Source organism: Hippichthys cyanospilos, chromosome 14 (assembly GCF_059441005.1).
Source record: "Hippichthys cyanospilos isolate Australia breed blue-spotted pipefish chromosome 14, RoL_Hcya_1.0, whole genome shotgun sequence".
In the NCBI taxonomy this organism is placed as follows: domain Eukaryota; kingdom Metazoa; phylum Chordata; class Actinopteri; order Syngnathiformes; family Syngnathidae; genus Hippichthys; species Hippichthys cyanospilos.
Genome location: NC_142382.1, coordinates 17,962,455 through 17,984,445, shown reverse-complemented (window position 1 = coordinate 17,984,445; position 21,991 = coordinate 17,962,455). Strand labels below are relative to the sequence as shown.

The 21,991-nt window shown below is 37.7% G+C and overlaps 1 protein-coding gene across 3 annotated transcripts in view; it reads right to left on the bottom strand.

The window, feature by feature from the left end:
- The window catches only part of lingo2b (leucine rich repeat and Ig domain containing 2b), a 53,285-nt gene that overhangs the window by 23,487 nt on the left and 7,807 nt on the right, over nucleotides 1-21,991 (bottom strand). The window contains exon 1 of one of the 3 annotated variants that reach the window (XM_088433833.1): nucleotides 19,892-19,969. The exons of the other annotated variants lie outside the window; for them this stretch is intronic. The gene's annotated coding sequence lies outside the window, so the exon portion shown is untranslated. Of the gene's footprint in view, nucleotides 1-19,891; nucleotides 19,970-21,991 lie in introns of those variants that run through there. 3 annotated transcript variants of the gene reach the window in all.

The window sequence follows — 21,991 nt, the reverse complement described above, 5'->3', positions numbered from 1 at the left end:
GCCACAGCACCAAATGAGAAATTGCATTTGGTGATTTTCAAAGAATGTCAAAATAAAACAGAAGCTCAGTCTTCTGTATGCTTTTCTGTTTGGCACAAAACCCAAGAGAATCATTTGTACTGACCAAGTAAGGTCCATGTTGTAATTATGCAGTGCCCCTATTGATCAAGAGTATTGATTTAAGTCTGTTTTTGATTTTAAATACATCAGGCAGTTCTTGAGCAGATACAAGAGAAGAGTTGAAATAATGCTGTTTTTACAACAGAAAAGGTTAGTAAAGCATGCGTATTAGCTTTGACCATGCTTCAACTATGTATGTATATATATATATATATATATATATATATATATATATATATATATATATATATATATATATATATATATATATATATATATGTATGTATATATGTGTGTTATTACTAACCCGCACCAGCAATTAAAACGTATCATTCTACATGCCAAAACAATCAGTAACAATTTCAAATTATTTGTCCACGAAGTTTTATGGAGTCCACGAAGAGCAGGTACGTTTTAACAAGATCGTACGTTATTACAAATGGCAATTTGTATAATATAAGTGTCACGTCTGGGCATGGTGCGTTGGGAGAAGGAAGGAGACCCAAAAAATGCAGGAAAACTGAGAAATATGTGACTCAAAAAGGGAATTATTTAACAAGGAAATGAGGCAAGATCGAACCGTGAGCAAAACTGGACAAAGTATCACCAGACAAGTAGACCAAATCAAACTAACGAGAATGCAGACTATAAAGGGTCGACTTATAACCGCATAACTCAAAACAGACCAATTTATTCGACAGTTTGAATAACATTAATTAGAGTATATAATAAGTAATACCATTTAAAAGGCTTAAAATTATTATATATACATGTATCGTATGCATTCGTTTTAAAGCGTTTGCACAAAACGTCACAAAATGCACTTTCGTCAAGCACCGCCTAATTGTCGCTTTGTTGTCAACAGCGAGGCTGCGTGGATCTTTTTTTCGGCGGACTTACTCGACGCATTATGAAAAGGAATAGACAGATTGACTTGCCTCCTTCAGCCCATGGATGTATGCTTGAACAAGCCATAATGGATGCCAGTAGGTGGGGGGAGAAATAGCAAAGGGCTCCGTTCCACGCTCTGATCTCACAACAGTTGTCACTTAGGTAAAGAACATCCCCAGTAAGATGATCAACAAATCATCTATGAAGACTCCAATTTCAAACAGATTGGACGGGTCCGAAGACGATTACCCATGGAAGAGTAATGAGGATGTTTGCGCAAATGACGAGCAGGATGGAGAAGACGAGGGCTTTTCGACAAATTAATATTGTCAGGTTCAGGCAACCTAAAACATTTAATAAACAATAAACTGGAAGGAAGACAAGGGCCTTTTATTCACGAGAAACGCGGACAGTAACATAGCGACACATCCCAAAATATCCATTCCTCCAATTTACATGTTGTAGAAACAAAGACGGGATAATCTTTATACAATTATTCAATAATTATATAATTATAAAATTAACTTAATATAACCCCAGTAGGACTGTGCGATCTGCAAACCTGGTTCAGTGAGTGGACCCCCGAGTTCAAAGAAAACATGGTGAAGCAGCATTGTTATGTTGCACAACAAGGGAATTAGCTGTTGTTAATGCTTTTAAATCCTCCCCAAAGAATGTGTGTGTGTGTGTTTGTGCGTGTGTACACGTGTGTTTTTTTAACCCATGAGCCACATCACGGGACCGTGTTACTGAAGGTAGGGTATGTGTGTTCATGTCAGTGATTCGTCAGGGTTTTTTCAAGGTCGCAATAGTTCTTAAGACATTGTGAAAAAGTCTTGTTTATCAATTTTAACTACTGTATGTTCAAAATTCCTTTACAACAAAAAACAAAAGTAAAAAAAAACAATTAGGGCTGTTCCAGAATGTCTTGCGATGTCTTGCAAGAAAAATTGCAACATTGAACGAAACCTGATAAGATCAAAATAGCCACTACTTATACCAAAACTTGCCAACGTTCATCCTCAGAGGGAAAGAGATTTTAACAGACCCATGTAACACAATTTGAACTCTTTATTTACTCATCAACTAACAAAGATGCCCACACATTCGGTTCTGGTCTCTAGCCCAAAGCCATGTGGGTGATTAGTGCATCTAAACATTTACCAACACAGCAAATATCTGTTTGACCAGCTGTTCAGGGATGAATATAAACAAAACAACACATCGGCGTTATTGCAGTGTTGACCACCTTACAGCACATCTTGAGAATCTCCACAATACAGAATCTTACCCAATTAAAAGACACCCTTCGCCAAGTGCTCAGCTCTTTTGAGCTTTTACTGAAAGATTCCAGATTTCTTTATATTTAACATATTGGTTACATAGGCACAATGATGTTTTGTCTTGTATCTTGAATAAATGCACTGTGTAAATGAAGTTGCTTTGTTTGCTGAATCAAAACTGTGTTCATCCTATTCTGTCTTTAGAACATGAGCAACAGCATGAGTATCCATCCATCCTCTTCAGGTTTATGAACCTATCCCAACAGACTTGAGGCAAAAGGCAGAATATACTCTGCACTGGTAAACCATCAAGGGGCGGAGACAAATTACTGCTTGGACTTAATTTCGACACCACTGAATAGGTAGTGGGCGGCTTGGTGGAGCAGCACGTCCACCTTACAGTTCAAGGATCCGAGTTGAAACCCACTTCCCCCTCCGACTGCCCGAAGACATCTGGGGTAGGCACCAACAAACCTGCGACTTTTGTGAGGATAAGCAGCTCTAGAAAATGGATGGATGAATGAGTTGTAATTTTTTTAATCAATACATGGTACAATGCAAAACATATCAGCAATATCAGATATGCTAATAGTCTACAGGAGCGAACTTTTAATTTGCATTCTCTTGAACATTAGACCCTCAGCAAGGGATTAGGCAGACTTTCCTGGCACTGAATAACACAGCAGGGATTAACACTTTTCACCCATCACCAAATCATTTTGACGGATTAGCAATCTCCATTGTCACTTTGGCGCATTTACTCCTGTTCCAAACATTCATGTCATTGTGGGAATTAAGGTGACATTGGCATAAGAGTAAGCCAATTTCTTAGAAATTCACTGTCAAACTTCAAGCTCAAGTCCACTATGTGTTGGCATGAAACAACTTTGGTTGGGACAAATGAAGGGCAGCTTGTCCTAGGAAATGTTGTTTTTTTAATTAAAAAAAAACAGTATTTTTAATTAGTAGGGCATTGTCAAGAGAAGAGAGATGGAACATAAATACTGAAATGCAGATGATCTGAACACCATATAGAAGCAACTTAGGCTACAACACCACCTGATCATTGCCCAAGGCTGTTCAACTCAATGTCATTAATACTAGTTTAATGCGCTATTCAAAAGGCCTACGTATCTCTGTCTAACATCCTTTTTTGTTGGTCACATGAAATGTTCTAATTTTGTAAAATACTGGCTTTTGTGAGATAGCATGTTCACAATTCCTGAGTTCAATTCCAGCTTGCCCCAGCCTTCCTATGTGGAGATTGCATGTTCTCCTCATGCTTGCGTGGGTCTTTTCTGAGCACTTCCACTTACCAAAAATATCCACTCCAAATACCCCTTAGCTGTGACAGAGAGGGTGAATGGCTGTTTGTCTCTGTGTGCCTTGCGATTGGCTGGTCAGTCCAGGATGTCTCCGCCTACTGCCCGAAGACGGGTGGAATAAGCACCAGTGAGCCAGCGACTCTGGTGAGGATAAGCGACTATGGAAAATGGATGGATGTTTCATTAGTTGGATGAAATACACTCAAAAAATCTCAGTGTGCCAATCCAGTCAACTCATTCTCTCTCACAAACCTGTTTGACCACATTCCAATCAATCTGTCCATTCACCACCAGGTACACATCCCTCTTAAGCAGTCTAATCACCACCAGGTGCGAACAATTACCTGCTCTGCATAAAACCTCTTCCTGTCGGTATTCACCAGATTGTGTTTCTCTATATGCCAAGCCCTCTCGCATTCATACCTGTTCTGCCAGTCCCCGACTACTTGCCCGCCTGCCTTTCAGTCTTGCCTGCCTGCGTATCAGCTGCCTGTCCTCAATTACCCTAACGCCAGCTGCTCCCGAAAAGAGACACCACCTGCCTGTCTATGCCCTGAACAGACAATCTGTCTGCCTGTCTTCTACCCCTTGCACCTCCAAGTGCAAACCAGCTATTTCACACTTCCCTGTGCACAGATAAAGAACTAGTTCCAATTCCCACCTGTCTTCACGAGCTCCTGCGTCAGCTCTCTGAGTATAACACAAAAGGCGTAGACCTTTTTCCAAAGTTACCAAGTTAAATCAAATAAAATATAATGCTAGTAGCACTACACATACAATAATAAGCGTGATTAAAAAAAGAATCAAATGTCTTTTAAAGGACAAACTAAAATGTATTTTTATTAAGATTTGGATAGAAGTGCATCTACAGTATTTGTGCTGTCGAAGGCACTATGGCATGCACAAGGAAGTAGCCTGCTACCAAGCCAGTTTTTGTTCCAGCATTGACTAAGGTTTGTGTTCAAGTGCCAAGTTACAAGAGAAGTTCTCTTATAATATTGTCATTTATAAATTATTTTACATGTGGTTAAGGATTCATACTTTGTTAACTTGGCAGACGTAACTGCTCCTTGCCTTTTTTTGAATATTTTATTTCAACCACATTATTAAACTCTTAAATAGTCATTTCAGTAATTACTAAACTTCTTCTGACATTCTTGGGTGCAAATGGTCTATTGCACTCACACTGCAGTATACAGTGTAAATTGCATTGAAACAGATGCTCAAGGCTCAATGCGACGAAGACAGAAGTACTTCTGTGATTTGCTTATGCCAGAATATATGAATGAATGACTGACTGATTGAGTGTTAATATAACAGCATCAAATTAGAGTGTGTTTGTGTGTCCATGCTATTGTGTGTGTATGTGTGAGTAGGTAGCTGTGTAAAAGTGAGAGACTAAAAGAGACCAGAGTACGTTTATTGGATATTAACTGCCTTTTAACATGCTGCTGGACACCAAAGTCAGACTATCTCATGATAGATAGATAGATAGATAGATAGATAGATACTTTATTCATCCCCGTAGGGAAATTCACAAATTCATGGCAAAATGAAATCCTCCAAATGGTTCTAAATCCCACAAAGATTCTCTTCATTTATATACACATAATTCAGCTTACATAAAAGGTCCAGATCACTACAATATGTCGCTGAAATCTACTGAAAACACCATTGTGTTCTTTGCATTAACTCATCAAAATTCCCAACAAGCAGCTAACCATCTAAACTGTATTTTTCTTTTTTATGTGTAGCTATTTATATTTTATTAGTGTCAGTCCACAAACAAAATGTAACAGTAATTACAGAATTTAACAGGAAAACACAGCCAAGCAAAAATGCATTGGGCAATGCTGCAGCATATAAACACCCTTCCCACCATTGGAATGGAATGCAGCCAACTTGTTTTAAATCCAATGAAAGCAGCTCCTCTCACCTTTTTAAATGCAGAAAAGAAATACGTTCGGTCTATATCAGCATAGACAAATCATGGCCTGGGTGCCATATGTGGCCTGTTAGACTTTTTAATCCTGCCCGCCGAACTTGAAGAAATTAAAAGTCAGGAGGAGACTCATAATGTTAATATCTTGAAGGAGAATAGAACTATTGGTAAAATACTAACTGTCAGCATAGAAAAACCTTTATTTTGTTCATTTAGTATTCAGTTGTTGTAATAGTCATTTTATTAAATACGGTAGTTAAATGCATGGGACTTGAATTCTTGTCTTTTTTTTAATTTCCTATTTAAATATCCCACATTTTTTTTCTTATTGTTTTTTTACTATTCATTTTCCTGTTTATTTAGACTGTTTTTTGTTATTTCTTTCTTTTTATTTTCTATTATTTCTATTATCACATAATATTTTTATTATTAAGCGAAAAACCGCCTCGCGTAGAGCGTAAACGATGCGTTTTGTGGGGTCGCTTTTACAAATAACGCGAGAGAAGTTAAAAATTTTTAACTTCACGTGACAGGTGAAATTACGTGCCGCGCGGCTTGGCGTGGCGTGGCACGGCATCTCGCGGCGCTCCATACGCGTCCATCACGTCGCCCGACTAGCCATCGCGCGAACTCTATTGACCACAATGCAAAACTGTCCGCTTTTATGCCTCGATCGCATTTAGTGTGAATGCAGCATAATGCTATGTGCATACCGAACGCGACAATGCATGTCGCTATGCTTCACGGGAGGCGTTTTGTTGCAGGGTCACGATGATCACTTTTGTGAAGTGACTTTTTATCGCGCGATGGGATGGAAGGAGAGTGGAGTAAGCTTGCTATGCGCTTTAGGCTAGTGGAATCCATTTTATTCCCCATCACCCTCATTTTGTGTGCAAACGTGCATTTGAAATCCTTTGGGATTCTATGAATCAAAACACCATGTTGGAAATGAAATGGGGGTTAACATGACATGATTATAATTCAGGAGTAACAAGTGGCACTGCACATTATACTCCAAATATGACACTCTTCCCTAACTCTGGGAGGATGTTGAGTGCACTTCAACACATTCCGGCAACAGAAAAGCACCATGCTCGATTCCTCTCTTATAAGCGTCCATTAAAACAGATAAATAGCAGTAAACATTACAGCCACTTATGGTGACTTGTTCTAATGTTCATCTTACGTTTCACTGCAATAATATACCAAATTATTTCTGTAAGTACCTCATATGTAAGAAACCTAGATCCTATATAGAATGTTTCACAAGATGATTTCCAGATGTTTTATTGATTTATTTATTTATTTTTTACCCATTTGAAGCTGTAAAATTTGTTTAAAAAATTCATGACTTTTATGTTTATGGTTTAAGCACTAATCATTCACAATTACTAAGTAAACAGACATTTATAGTGCTTTGAGTATTGTCAGTTTACCAGTGGCCTTAATAAGTAATCCATCATGTACGCTGACCACTTGAATCTTTTTTTTTTTTTTTTTAATAGTAATCACTCAGAGCGCTATATTATATATTACTGATACTTTTCAAATGTATCCAACTTCTATGGGTGCCACACAAGGGCACATATGGTCAAGGTGGAAGTTGGTTTCCAATGCCCACCACAGAAATGATTTCGAATCCTCCTGGCCACCTCAACATTCACCCACTAGAGATCTGATTACGATTTCTTATTAACGAACTTTGTGCACATCAAACTCCTGTACTACAGGACTACAGTAAATCAGTTGCCCATTTAGATTGGTGCAGTTAGAAATGGGCACTTTGCACTGTTGTGAGCATGGACACAGCTGACTAGACTAGAGAATTGCAAAAAAGTTATCATGTACAGAAGGTGCCCACTTTTAGGAATTTAAATGATAAAACATCCATATTTTCAAGTATGAGTTGACCCAGTTTTTACTGCAATTTGGGTGAATTTCACGAAAAAACCCGAGCATAAGTCCATCCCTAAGTTTAGTGGTTACATATATCATAGCTGTCTAATTAAAACACATCATGGTGTGTGTCGTGACAATGATAAAATTACTTTTAGAGGCATTTCTACAACGTATATCACTCAACTACGATACTTGACTGACAATGAATGCACAAGCTGCTTCTTCTTTGCCTCCTCCCTCCTTTGTCAGGTCCAACAAGAAAGAGCCAGCGTTCCCCCCACCCAATTGTGAGAACGAGACTGTGAGACTCCGCTGTACACTGATGCTGTGTATGGCAAGCGGATGAGCTCATACAAGGTTAATGTGCGTTTGTTTCAAGTTACGCCACCCAGCTTTTAGAATTCAGCTTTTTACGTTAAATGCGATGTTCCAAATGCTGTATGCCGCAGCTCAAAACAAACGTGGATTAGCATTGTATAATCTTATCGTTTTTTGTGGTTAATTGGGACCATAACTTCCCCACGTCAGATAAGTGAAGAACCGTGAAGTAACGTCACCCTGCCAAAGGAATTTTCATGCATGTGTATGTGGGTACTTTAATTCTTTAAAACTGAAAAGTAATTATAATTTATTTAAGACATATATTACTGCAGTACACTTATTCACCTAACCCTATACAGTAACTGTACTGTTATCCCTTCCCATTCTCATCCCATTCGCTGTAGTCTCACATAGAGCCGTGATTATATCAGCAGCGCCCAGAAGTCTAATTAGAGAGGAAGCTGGAGCTGACCAAACATACTAACAATCAGAGTTTTACACTTGAAATTCCAATTTATTACAAAATAAATCGAGGTAAGAGATTTACAACGCTGCAGTGCAGCGCTGCTCTTTGCTGCTCTTCTCTCTTCTCTGCTCTTTCCTTCGCATCTACCTAACAGCGTGCGTGAGTTTCATGGGGAAGACCCCAACAAAACACGTGATTGGCTCTCGGCGCGACCATCAACCAATGAGGGCAGGAGTTGTAATCTATTCCTGCCCGGGAGTTGTATCTATTATAGTATAGTTACTGAAAACGATTTAAGAATTTAAGATTGAAGTAAATTTGTGTACTGCAGTAATTCAATGTCCGACGAGTGCCTGTGGCAAGCGCATTTATATTTAACTCGTCTGTCTGGCATGCAGAGAACCTTCGCAATATAGCACATTTTTTATTTTTATTCATTCATTTTCTTATGGAAAAAATATGTGATGCTCCAAGGGTGCGATAGGGGAGGAGCGAAGTAGTGAGGATCACTGTAATTTTTGTAATCGACTAAGTGTTCTTCAAACACAGATGGATGTGGAGAAAATTGGTTTGGTTTTGAGCTGTGCAATTAAAAATCAACCCCTTAACATGGGTGTTGAAACTTAGGAAAAAAAAACAACAACTTGTAAATAAAAATACGGTAAGTGTTCATCTACAATTCAGGAAATTTCTAAAGAACAAGAAAACGGAAATTCCAAACATTTGACTGTCACTGTATGATCTACAATCATATACACAATACATATCTGCAGAGCTAAGAATGTGCCTGCACTTCAAATTCAGCAAATCTGTATTACACTAACTACGCCAATATGTAAAATAGACGTGGTTTCAGCAGGGTTAATTTTTTTTCTACATTCAGCCATCATTGCGCCTGGGGCCGGTTAAAGAAAATGCCCTTGGTACAGCGTAGCGCAGAGCTAAATTCACAATCGCGCTACGCAAGGCTCGCACCACCACGAAAATCAAGATGAAATCATTGACAACGGATGTTGCAAGCATCATATTTGTATATTGTGATTTATATAATGCTGCAAACATACAAAGTGTAATTTGGTGGCTTCCATAAGTGAAAATAGTACCCACACTGTCTTTGTGTGAGCTTGTGTGTGCTTTGCAGTTTTCAGCCACATTTTTAGATTCGGGGCTGTAAGAGCCACCACCCCTTGCCCCACTCCTAGTCACCATGGTAACAAAATCCTTACCCTTCATTGGACCAGTAGAATGTAGGGCGGGATGAGAGCTGGCTTACTTGCATGAGACAGGACTTGTCTTCTCAAATGGGCCAATTTCAGCAAGCACAATTTGTTCTCATAGTTACCCTCACAACTTAATATAATGTATGGATAAAGTGATTGTAAGGTTTTAAGCTCGAGGAACACCTCGTATAATTGCTTCTCCCATAAACAATAAGATTTTGACAGTAATTTACAATGTATCTGTTGGTGCTGTGAGGAAAAGAAGACTTCTAAACAGTTGCCATAGTAACTAAAGCCACACTGCACACCGTCCTAAACAAAAATAGACTGGTTGATGGAGTAACAGTTCTATCAGGGTTAAAGGGACACTGTGTAAGATTTTAGACTGTTTTTCATTTTGGACAGCAGGGGGTGCTGCATTTACTACTGAAGCTATAACGAACATGGCAGCCTCTGGAGGAGTGCCACCCCCCATGTAATATAACTTAATGATCACTAGTCCTACAATTATATTTAAAACATACTGTTGGTCGTTAAGAACACATTAATTTGCAAGTTTTTTTGACATTTACAATCATTTGATTTATTCCTTTTGTTTTCGACCCTGGATGACGGATGCACAATTTTAGATACAATGCAAAAAGATAGATATTAATACATGGCAGCGTGTATGTGTACTGTGAATTGGTGTAACTCATCGCCATATACCTCTCATTGAAGAAAGTCCAGAAAGATCTCCAAAGATCACCAAAAATTAACATGACTTGCAATACTGAAATTTAATGCAATCAGAGTTTAATGAAAATATGAATGGAAATGGTCCCTTTGTTGTTCTTTCCCCTGATTTTCTCATACAGAGAATTATTTCTCTTGTCAGCACACTTGCATAATGAATGAAACTTTTTAATGAAAAGCCATTCTTGTGAAGTTTTCTATTGGGATGTTTCTGCATGAGAGTTAAAAAAATAAAATAAAAATCAGTCACTGCTTACGTAATCTTATAAAGTTCTGCTTATTGAACCTTTGGTCACTTAACTAAAGGCCAGATGTCTTGGCCCGTTTCTTGTTGATTCTTGCCCGGAGTACTGTGCTGTCCTGATATATGCAGCAGTGAGCATTCCATCAGTTATTTAGATACAAAGGGACATTTTTGGCTTTGTATGTGCACGCACATGTGCAAGCACATACACACACACGCTCACAAAATGATATTCATCCATCATCTACCCATGTAAAATCAAATTTGTTGCTCTCTTCAAACATCTTTGTTCACAAACGTATCATTAAAAAATGCCATTGTCAAGATTACCTTTGAAGGTTTTCAGTCGCCCTATGGCTAGTAACCACAACACAAAATAAGAACATAGAGCACTAATGATTTAGCAAAAGGGACAAGTGGGTCAGCATAGCTCCAAACCATGGTTCTTGGGCAAAATAAATTAAATAATGAATAAATAAAAATTAATAAATAAATAACAATTTAGCATTTCAAATTCATCTACCATGCATGTTTTGGGAGTGTGGAAGGAGAGAATCCACGTGGGCTTGGGGAGAACATGCAAACTCCACACAGAAAAGCCAGAGCAAGATGGATTTGAACTCGGTTTCCTGAACTGTGAGGCAGACATGCTAATTGTTCTTCCACCGAGCCTTCTGAATAATATACAAATAAAATCACTGGACGAATACTAATCATAATCATTTTAAACATTTTTTCATAGGACCAGAGGGCCACACTGCTGTCCAATACTTGCACATGTCACATGCATAGCTATCATCCACAAATGGATACAGCTGTAAGTCTATTCATTTATTAGTGGTTCATTATTACTGCCCTTATTGTTCTATTGCTGTTTTTATTTTATTGCCTACCTTATTATTTCCTCGATTATGGAATGCTTGGGGAAGTGAACAGAATAAGTGTTTAATTGTTGGTATTACTATGCATTTGACGATAAAACTTTTGAATCTTTGTGAATATGTGACATCGTGTCATGCACATACCAACTAATTACACTCAATTCTAACATGTGCAAAGTCTGTACGTACATTTGTACGTATTTATGGAACAGAAATATGAAAACTATATTGGGGGGGGGGGTGTTATTAAGTCATTTCTGTCTTGTATTTTGATCAGAACAGTGTTGATCGGCCTCTGATGATTTTTGGATTTCCGGCCTTCATTAGTGGTTGGGAGTGACTGGGTTGTTGTTTGAGGCCAAATATGTCTAAAAGGGGAAAAATGTTCAGCAACCGAAGATATTCAAACCAACATCCTTTGCCTTCAAGAAGTGCAATGGAAATATTCAACAGAGAAATAACTGTCTACAGGCATGAAGGTATGAATTTGTTCAGCTCTAACCACCAAGTAGTATCAACCTGTGGTTTTTTTTTTCCAAGTGTTGTCCAGATGTATTTCTTCACACACATTAATGAGTTTAACAAAACCAATACCCAGATTGGTAAGAACAGCCTCATTTTTATACCACTTTTTCACCCACATGCCCAAATAGGCATGTTAACATTTAAAGTTGCTCAGACGATGGCCGGTCCATGAGCAACTTCTGCCACCCCCCTCACAGCTGCCAACTTCCTTCATGAACCCCCCCTCCCAAACAACTTCAGCCAACCATATAGCCAACCTGCACTCAAAATTTCTTTATTCTGTATTTGTATTTACACAAAGTTAGCACTTAACTCTACTGTTATACTGCACTTGGAACACATAATACTAATATAAGTGTAACATGAAAAGAAAGTCAATTAAGGGCTTTAAATCTAAGCTATAACAACCCATCATGCTGATTAACCCGAATCTGAGTGACAGCAGGTGGGATGAGAGTGAAATTAGAAATTATGTCCACTGGAGGCAGTATCATGCTTTACATCAGGGGTCACCAAACCTTTTGAAACTGAGAGCTATGTCTTTGGTACTGAGTAATACAAAGGGCTACTAGTTTATGTGAAGACACTGACCATGTTAATGAGTTTTCACAATAATTAAGTAACAGCTGTAGTAAATATGTAAATCAAGTTTAATATGTAATGTAAATGTAATACATGTATAATTGTTTGTAAAATTGATGTTCTATCTCTTGTAAGTTATTTGCAGAACAGGCCTGCTGGCTACTCATGTGATCTTATTGGGGCTACCTGGTGCCCGCGGGCACCACGTTTGGGACCCCTGCTTTACACACTACTCAAATGTTGAATGTCGGTTCTCATTTATAACTGCCTGGCTAACAAGTATAGAAGGCAGTTTCCATTTAAATGTATCTAAATGTCATCCCTCACATACACTACAAGAAAAACAAAGTATTGCTGAGGTTGAATTGACTACAATAAAACGTCTTTAATTAGGGAATTAAAAAACTTCTATCTTGCAATTCCTAGCCAAGAGCTAAAGAAAGAACATAATTTTGTTCTGCACCCATTGGTTACTTGAAAGAGTGACTGCCTTGCAATGGAAACACATCCCTATAAAATAAAAATATTTCTTAACACTTAATTCTAAACATTACTTTTAACTTTTGGTTTATGAAACCAGGATGCAACCAAGATGCACAAATATAGCAGATAAACAAGTCAGTTGAGTTGTATTTCACTCAGCAAAAAAGGACGTGGCCAGCTGACCGACATCTTACCAACTCCAACATCTAGCCAACATTCGATGACCTAGGTTTCAAATCCTACACAGGATGCAGAAATGCATGAGTATTAAGGAATCAGTGGCCATCGGCTGCAAACTCCCTTAGCCCGCCCAACGAGAGACTAATGCGTTCATTCCTAACAAGCAGCAAGGCCGTCCGTGGTCATCAAGCAGATGTGTTGCCGCAAGGCAAACAGTGTGCTCTCTCACAGGGAGTGCGTGTCGGCACAATAGGACAGCTGAGAGGCCACTGGCTCCACAACAGGATACACTAAGGCCAGACTGCTGCTTTAAATGGGATTCATGTTCTTTCAAATGCTTTACAATGTAGACGGGTGCGAATGCATTAAGAATGCAGCTTGGGGGCCGATGAAATCAACACAGCTCCCTTCCTTCCTACCGACCAGAACATACAACTTGTTTATATGTGCACTTACTCTATAGCTTCATTTGTGTTCATCACTCCAGCCCTCCTGAATGTTCAAATTTGCAAAAATCACAGACTTAACAAGCCATCAGCTGATGGGTTTGTTTTGATGCAATCACCAAGGTTGAGTTGTGATTCTCAATCTGTTCCTGTAATTCTTTTTTTTTTTTTCCCCTCTGCAGCTGACTCACAATGTCCAGTGTGTACAATGTTTATTCTTATGGAATGTCGTAGCTCACTGACAATAATAACATTTATGTAGAATGATCAAAAATAGTGGCTGAGCAAAGGTTAATTAAATACAGTGATCCCTCACTACTTTGCCCCTTTCCTATCCCGCCCTCAATACATTTTATTTCCATGGGAAAAAAAAAAAAAAAAAAATATATATATATATATATATATATATATATATACATATATATATATATATATATATATATATACATATACATATACAGTATATGTATGTATGTATGTGGCATGTTACGACATTAATCCGTTCCGCGGTTTGGGTCGTAAGGCGAATTTGTTGTATAACCTATGTTAAATATCTAATAAGGGTTATCTCCAGCATGGTTTCCACATAAATCATCTTATTACTTCTCTTTTTAATATCACTAGCAATGTTGGGACCCATGGCTAACCCTTTCAACTTTGAATTAAGCAGTAAAATGCGCTATAAACACGGTTTTATAACCACTCCCAAACGAACAAAGCTTTACTGTGACGCCATTTTGAAATAAGTGAGGCCGACCAATAGCAGACCAGCATTGAAGTCACGCGTTGCATGGAAGCAGTTAGATGGCAATAGTAAATAAGTGCAATTACCTAAAAACGCCAGTATACGGAGGCAAAACAACACAAATACAACCAACCCTCAAGGGTCATGACAGTTATTTTTGTTGCAAATCCGGGAAAATGTCATAAAGAGGGGATGAGAAAACTCAGTATTCCAGATCGCAACATGAAAATAACGTTGAATTACTGCAGTACACACAACGTAAATCAGGGACTGTGTGTGTGTGTGTTTGTATATATATATATATATATATATATATATATATATATATATAGAGTGAGAGAGAGAGAGAGAGAGAGAGAGAGAGATATTGGTGTTACATTTTTACTCTTCATTCATTAAACCATATACAGTAACTGTCATATTATTATTTATTTTGTTGTTTTGGCTCTACATCGTCAGGATCACGGTGAGCCTCAATTGTCTTACGAGTAGTCGCTCGGCCATCTAACTACAGTCAAGCAAGGAGCTGACCAAACATGTTCAAAAAAGCAGTTTACACTTGAAATTCCAATTTATTACAAAATGTAAGATGATCCCAAAGCTTTCTTTCCTCCTTGCGATCTCTTTCAGCCGCCCGTGTGTGATTAACTCAGAAAATTCCCTCCACATTGACAAAAAAAAAAATAGTACTGCTCTCAATTGACTCACCAGGCGATCTGTCAATAATAATCTGTCAAGGGGCACTCCTACATTATACAGACTCTCCTCCAAGACACATGGTTGCCTCCCTGCGTGACAGTTGACCAATGAGGGAATTGTAACCCACCTCTGCTCAGAAGTTGAAATCCATTCTCATTGGTTGCCTGACTCTAGAGCTAATTGACAGATTGCCTGGCCAGTCAGTTGAGAGCAGTACACCTTTTATATTTTTTGTCATTGGAGGAAGTTCTCTGAGTCAATCACACACGAGTGGCTAAAAGATCACAAGGAGGAAAGAAAGCTTTCATATCCCCTTATCGTCTGTAATAAAATGGAATTTCAAGCGTAAACTCTGCTTTTTAATCATGTTTGGTCAGCTACTTGCTTGACTCTAGACATCCTAGTGCCTACTCCTAGGGCAACTGCGGCTCACAGTGACCCCGGCTACGTACAGCCAAGACATGGAAACCAGAAGGCATAACGGTACAGTTATTGTATAGGGTTAAATAATTTAAGATTTAAGTAACTATGAGTGCTGCGGTAGTATTTGTCTCACATATGTAAAGTATAAATACTTTTCACACTTAAAAAAAAATCAGGTACCCACATAACTATGCATGAGAACTCGGAGGGGAGAAACGGGGGTGCTACTTTGCGGTTTTTCACTTATTGAAGGGGGTTTACTGTATATTCAATGTATAATTTAAATTGTCTTCAAAGGGGTTACAATACACACTGCAATAAGTCTCATATTTAGCAAATGGCTCTGTGAGGATTAATAACAGCATACCAAATGTGCATGCTGTACATACTGTACAGGGAGAAGTCATTTTACTGCATTACATTTTATTTTTAAAGGCAGTCCGGATCGTATGAATCTCATTTATATAAAGAATCAATTCAATTCCATTCCTCCCATTCCAATACTGCACATGATTGACTATTTTTGCAATTTTTGTTTTATTTTTACTTCTACATCACAACATCAATGTGCTTTATGCCTATCAAAATTCTAGTGTAAATCTGCAAGGGTGGAGTTTTAATTTAATTTTGATATTATCATGGATGGGCCCAATTATAAATGGACATTTGCACTATTGTGGGAGTGAACAAACAAGACTTGATCATTCATATGTATGTGACAGCCCCCTAACACAGACACACACACACACACACACACACACACACACACGCACACACACACACGCGCACACTCGTTTTTCAGGAGTGTGCTTTTAAAACAATACTATAATGGTAATCATAATTATTTCAACAAATTGATCTGTACAATCATTCAAGGCGCTTTTATGTAGCTTGAGCTCCTACATATGGATGAATGGTTTCAAACAGTTTAGTCTAGTCTAGTCTACTTTTTGCCACAAAATTGTCAGATGCGCTATGGGTGTCTGAAAGAAAACTCCCTAGAGCCACTTGAATAGCCAGCAAGGTGCAGCATAGTCTGACAAATACCCAAACATGCAAAACGAGACTTGGCCTGGCACAAAAAATGAAAATGCGCCAGTTTTTGAAGCAAGCCTGCCATTCTATTTATGTCCATGCATTTCTTCCTATATATCGCCTTCACTTTGGTGTTCTTTATGAGGAGCGAATGCTAGTGAGAGGCAGCAAGAGAAGCAGATGACTAAGATTGAAACCTCAGGCCCGAGAACTGAGAGACATTCCAAGCTCCCAATCATCGTTCTGCCAGTGGAGGGAATCCCATAAACATGATAGTCATTACTTTTGAATGTTTTACGCATAAGAGCATTCAACCCTTCCAGCAGCATTTCAGCGCATTTAGGTATCATTTTAGGGTTGTGAGATTCATCAAAGAAACCCAATTCTGCAGATTTTTTAGATTTCCAGATGGGAATGCCAGAAGGGACCTTTTTTGTCCATCTTGCGCAAGTTGCATTCGAGAGATGAACGTTGCACGCACACAGGTGAATCATATACAGTATTTGCATTTTTCTAAGTCACGAATCAGCAGTGTTCCCTTTTTGACCAATTAGTGCTCCAGTATTTCTCAGTCGTGGTTGGTCGTGGCTCTTGTCACGTTTGCTTTACAATTATTGATGGAGTCAGAATTGATTGAACCAAGAAAAAAGGTTTATGAGTCTCCATTTGGCCCATTTGTTTTTCTTTTAGGACACCAAGTAAAGGTTATTTGTTCCACCTTTTTTCCAGTATGTAATTATTGCAATCATGGTGTTTATATCCTTTGTAAACTGTTCATTATTAGTGAAACTAACACTTGCTTGCCTGGTGCAGCTTTGCACTTTATTCTTTAGTGTATTGCTAGTCTTGTTTAATTAGGGTGAGAACAAAGGAAATTGGTGGGACCCTTCCTAATCCCCTAATTGCACCGGTCTCAATGATTCCCAGCAGAGTCATCATTTTCTGAGACAACATTAAAATATGTAATGCGCTACCTTTTAGTTTTGTTGGAATGACGCCAAGTGTGAACTATGAAGTTGGATGAGAAATGATGAGGAAATGAACACATTTCAAACAAAATTAAAGATCGTTTTAACTTGAATGACAATGGTGATGTATCTGATTCCACTCTGTGGGAAGAATTTAAAGAATTTAAAGCTGTAATCAGGGGTAACATAATCTCTTATCAGTCTTTTAATAAAAAGGTCAGACAAACGCTCATCTGTGAAATCCAGACCCAACTCCCTCCAATGGAGGAAGCATATCATATTTCAAAATTGGATGATGTTTTAAACAAAATCTTAGATTTAAAATTTGTGTTTAGCAACATCCTTGGCAATCGGGATCGTAACAATATTTTTAAGCTTAAACAAAAACAATTTGTTTAAAAAGAAAAAAAGAAATGTCATGAACAAAATAAACAATTTTGTAACCATAGAAATGGCACAATGACTCATAAGGAGCCACAACAAACAGGCAATTAGAAAATCACCTTGAAAATGCTTCAAAATAGAACATGTGATGATTTTTTTAGTGAGTACTGACAGGCCTTTCCATCACATCTATATGCTTCTTGGACTGTTCAAGAATGTTAAGAGGATTTTGTTGCATTGTACTTGTGCATGTATAATGACTATTAAGACCTATTATCATCTTTCATTTAAATGCAAAATATGATGCTTAACATAGCACCCAAAACAGCATTTATTGTATTGTGAACGGGTAGATGGGATGCACAATTTTCTATCCCTGGAATATTCCCATATCAGAAATATTATATGTTTATACTTCATAGAATATTTGTCCAAGCTAATTAATATGACTGAATTAATTATAAATAATAATATTAACAATAATAGGTCACTTGTTTCTGGGAGTTGTGTTAGGTCTATTAATATTCCAAAGTGTTTTGCTTTGTTTCTTTTTTTGGAGTGAACTCACACCATGTCTCCCTGCCACTCTGCATTTGGGCCTCCCAAACTCCATGCAAAACCATTAACATAATTGAAAAATAAAGCAGAGGTAAAGTGAGTTGAATTGTGATTATCGCAGTAAATGTCACTCTAGGACATTAAAAAGGTCTTTAAAAAGTGCTGATCAAAATTTAAAAAAAAAAAAAACCTTATGATGGTGACAGTTTGGAATCTGAAACAGATTATTTCTTTATCTGTTATTTTTGTATATGAAAAAATGTTTCAAATCCCCCCCCCCCCCCGTCAAATGTGCCTACACAGCAAAACGCCCAGTGCTGAAATGACTCCCATACATGATTTGAACACTTTTTCAGAGTTTATACAGCTCCACACTTTACGGAGTTGAATCAACACTTTTAAAATAGTTCAATATTTCACACTGGTAGAGAAGAAATAAATTAACACTAGGAGTAGACGAGTAACTCTTCTCACACTTTAAAGCTGACTCCTAATAGGCTTGAAAGAGTTTGAGCCCCAGTACCTTGCATTATGCTTGTCCATAACCACTGAGTTAGCTGGTCACATGTGCATGTCATTATAAATTAGTTTATACGTGATTTGACAAAACTGTAGGATGTCATTTCTCTGCGAACAACATGTCCAAATTTGTATTGATGACCATCAATTTAAAGCCATCTTATTGTCAATACCTCATGAAGAGAACATTTGCAGAGCTGGACAAAACTCAAATGAGCCCATCATTGACAGCTGCCCATGTTTCGGCAAGTGGTTTGCTGTTGCGGCTGGACTTAAAAAGCCCATGACGACAAATGGAAGTCAACTGAGTGGCCGGTGGTTCCGCCCCCTCATTAATGACGGTCACGGCTACTGCGACAGCAGAGAAAAAAACAGAACTGTATGGTAGAGACATGACAGCTTTCAGATTAAATAGTACGCCCCAAAATTCAAGCGTTCGGTCATCCACCAACGGTCCAAGGTAATGATGGTTTTGTCCAGCTCGAAAGTCTTGTGAAAATGAAGACATGCAAGTGCAAGGCAGAGATTATCTAACACTACTGCGTTTATCTTATTTCCAGGTGATCAACTCTGAAACAACACATACTCTGGACAACACTAAACTCTGAAAATGTTCGCTTTACACTTTAGGAGTTAAAACATACTCCCACAAATTTAGCTCTGAAATCCTAATTCTCCAGTTTTTGCTGTGTATTTGTGGCTCCTGGATTATTAAGTTTTTTTGACATTGCACTAAGCCAGGGGTGTCCAAACTCTAATTTGAAACATGCATATCAAAAATTAATTGACATTAAATATTGAAATTGAATATTCATTTAACTTCACTTTTTTTAACGCTTCAATTAACTTTTTTGTAACAGTTGAACAGAAGTAATTGTACTCTTAGGTGCAAATTTACAGATATTTATAGAATTTTTAACACAATAACAGAAATGAACAATTTAAAATATGAAATTAGTAACTATAAATGTTGATTGGATTTTTAAATGGTATGGAATAAGCTTATCATTATCTTACCAAATAATCGAATCTGTCGGAAACTTGTCCTTATCCAACTGTCAAAGAAAGTTGGTGATATAAAGCTGCTGGTGCTGACCGCAGCTCATTGTGTCACACTGCAGCTTAACTTGCTCCTTTTGTTGATTGTCGCCATGTTAGAAAATTAGGGGCTCATACAGTCAATTACTCATATACTAATTTGCTGTTCCTAGTTGAGCCTATAGATGGCAGCATTTAGCACACGCAGGTAACAGCGCTGCTGCCCAAAGTATTAATTCTCCATGCGGGCCAGACGTTATTGATTTTATGACGGAGGCTGCGGGCTGGATGGAAATTGACCAGGGGCCGCATTTGGCCCCCGGGCCGGACTTTTGACATTTTCGCACTAAGACATTCACTGTGTATGTGCTGACTGTAAATAAGGCTGTGCTGCGGACAGTGTTGGGAAAGTTACTTCGAAATGCATTATTTATTACTTATTACTGTCATTTCAATGTAATTAGTCAGATTACAATATTACTGCATTTGAAATGTAAAGCATTACTTTTATATTACTCTCACCACCATAATTGGACATATGGATTTGCCATTCTGAATGTAGTTCATTACGCTCATTACACATCCACTGAAAGGTTGGCTTATGCATAAAACCAGTACATATCATTGAATCTGTATTGTATTGTAAATCTTTAAAGACAAGATGCAAAATCTTCTTTTTTGTATTTGAATCCCTTTATTACTTAGCTTCACAGTATCGTGATCCATTGTTGATGCAGTAGGCAAAAACTGTTAGTGCATTTCACAATTTCAATATTAATATTCAAATTCAAGTTCAGTCGGCTAGGTCACTCAAAGTTCACTGCTGCAAGTGCAGTTTTTGTCTTTTGGTTTTTGGAGCAGCTACAGTAGCATATTGTTGACACTTTGCCAAGTGCAGGAGCCTGAATTGCACAAAAATGGACTGTTACAAGTTTGCTGCTAAAAAGAAAAGGAGTCAGTGAAATGTGTCACTCCAAAAAAGAATGCACTAAAAAAATGTGCATTCCCCATAGGACAGCACAAGACACATGTGCCAGTAAATAACAAGTGTGATGATTTCCAATTTGAAAGGACAAAAGGTTAAGCATAGGAATTTTGACAAGACTTAATGCTCAAAATTCAAAAGTAATTAAAAAACAAATTAGTCACAATATCAACAAGTGTGATTTTACATCATCAAGAAACCCAAAAGTAAGTACACAGTACTGCAAATTGTGAAATGTAAAAAGTTAGTAGCACAAGAAAAATGCAGTTAAAGCAGTTTTTACACAGCATAATATAAATTCATCCAATGCACATGATTCATTTCTATAGTACGAAGTTAATGTGTACCTTCAGCTATGGCCTCTCCATCGGGTGCAATTGTGGGAATTGCGCCAGATTTCTTTTGAAATTTTATAGGAAATTCACATTTGCATCTACAAAGGTTCCCCATACAGTCCTCTGTGAAATGATTATCAGTGTTGGGCAACTTACTTCAAAGCTCTATTGCATTATTTATTACTAATTAATGCCATTTCAAAGTAATTTCTTATATTACAATATTACTGAATTTGAAATGTAATGCATTACACTACTATTGCATTACTTCTATATTACTTTCACCACCATAACTAGAAATATGGATTTCCAATTCTAAATGAAGCTCATTACACTCATTAAACATTCAGTGGAAGGTTGGCTTAACCCTAAAACACTACAAATCATTTCATCTGTATTGTATTGTAATCCGTCAAAGACAAGATACGGAATCTTTTATGTGTTTTAATCCCTTTATTATTATGTGTGCTTCACAGCATAGTTATACGATGTTTATGCTTCAGAAAAAAAAACTGTTACTCCTTTCCACAGTTTGAATATTAATATTCAAATTCAGTTTTGGTGGCGCAAATGTTAGCAGGTAGGCAACATCATTATTATTGTTTAACTTACTAACTTATTGATTGACTTACATGAGATTTTGTATGCTTCATCTTGACACACATTGACCACAACTATTTATAGACTATAGCAATTATACAGTGAAAATTAGCATTAGCTTAACTTGTCATTGCTGCTCGTTTTGAAATGCTCCACTGT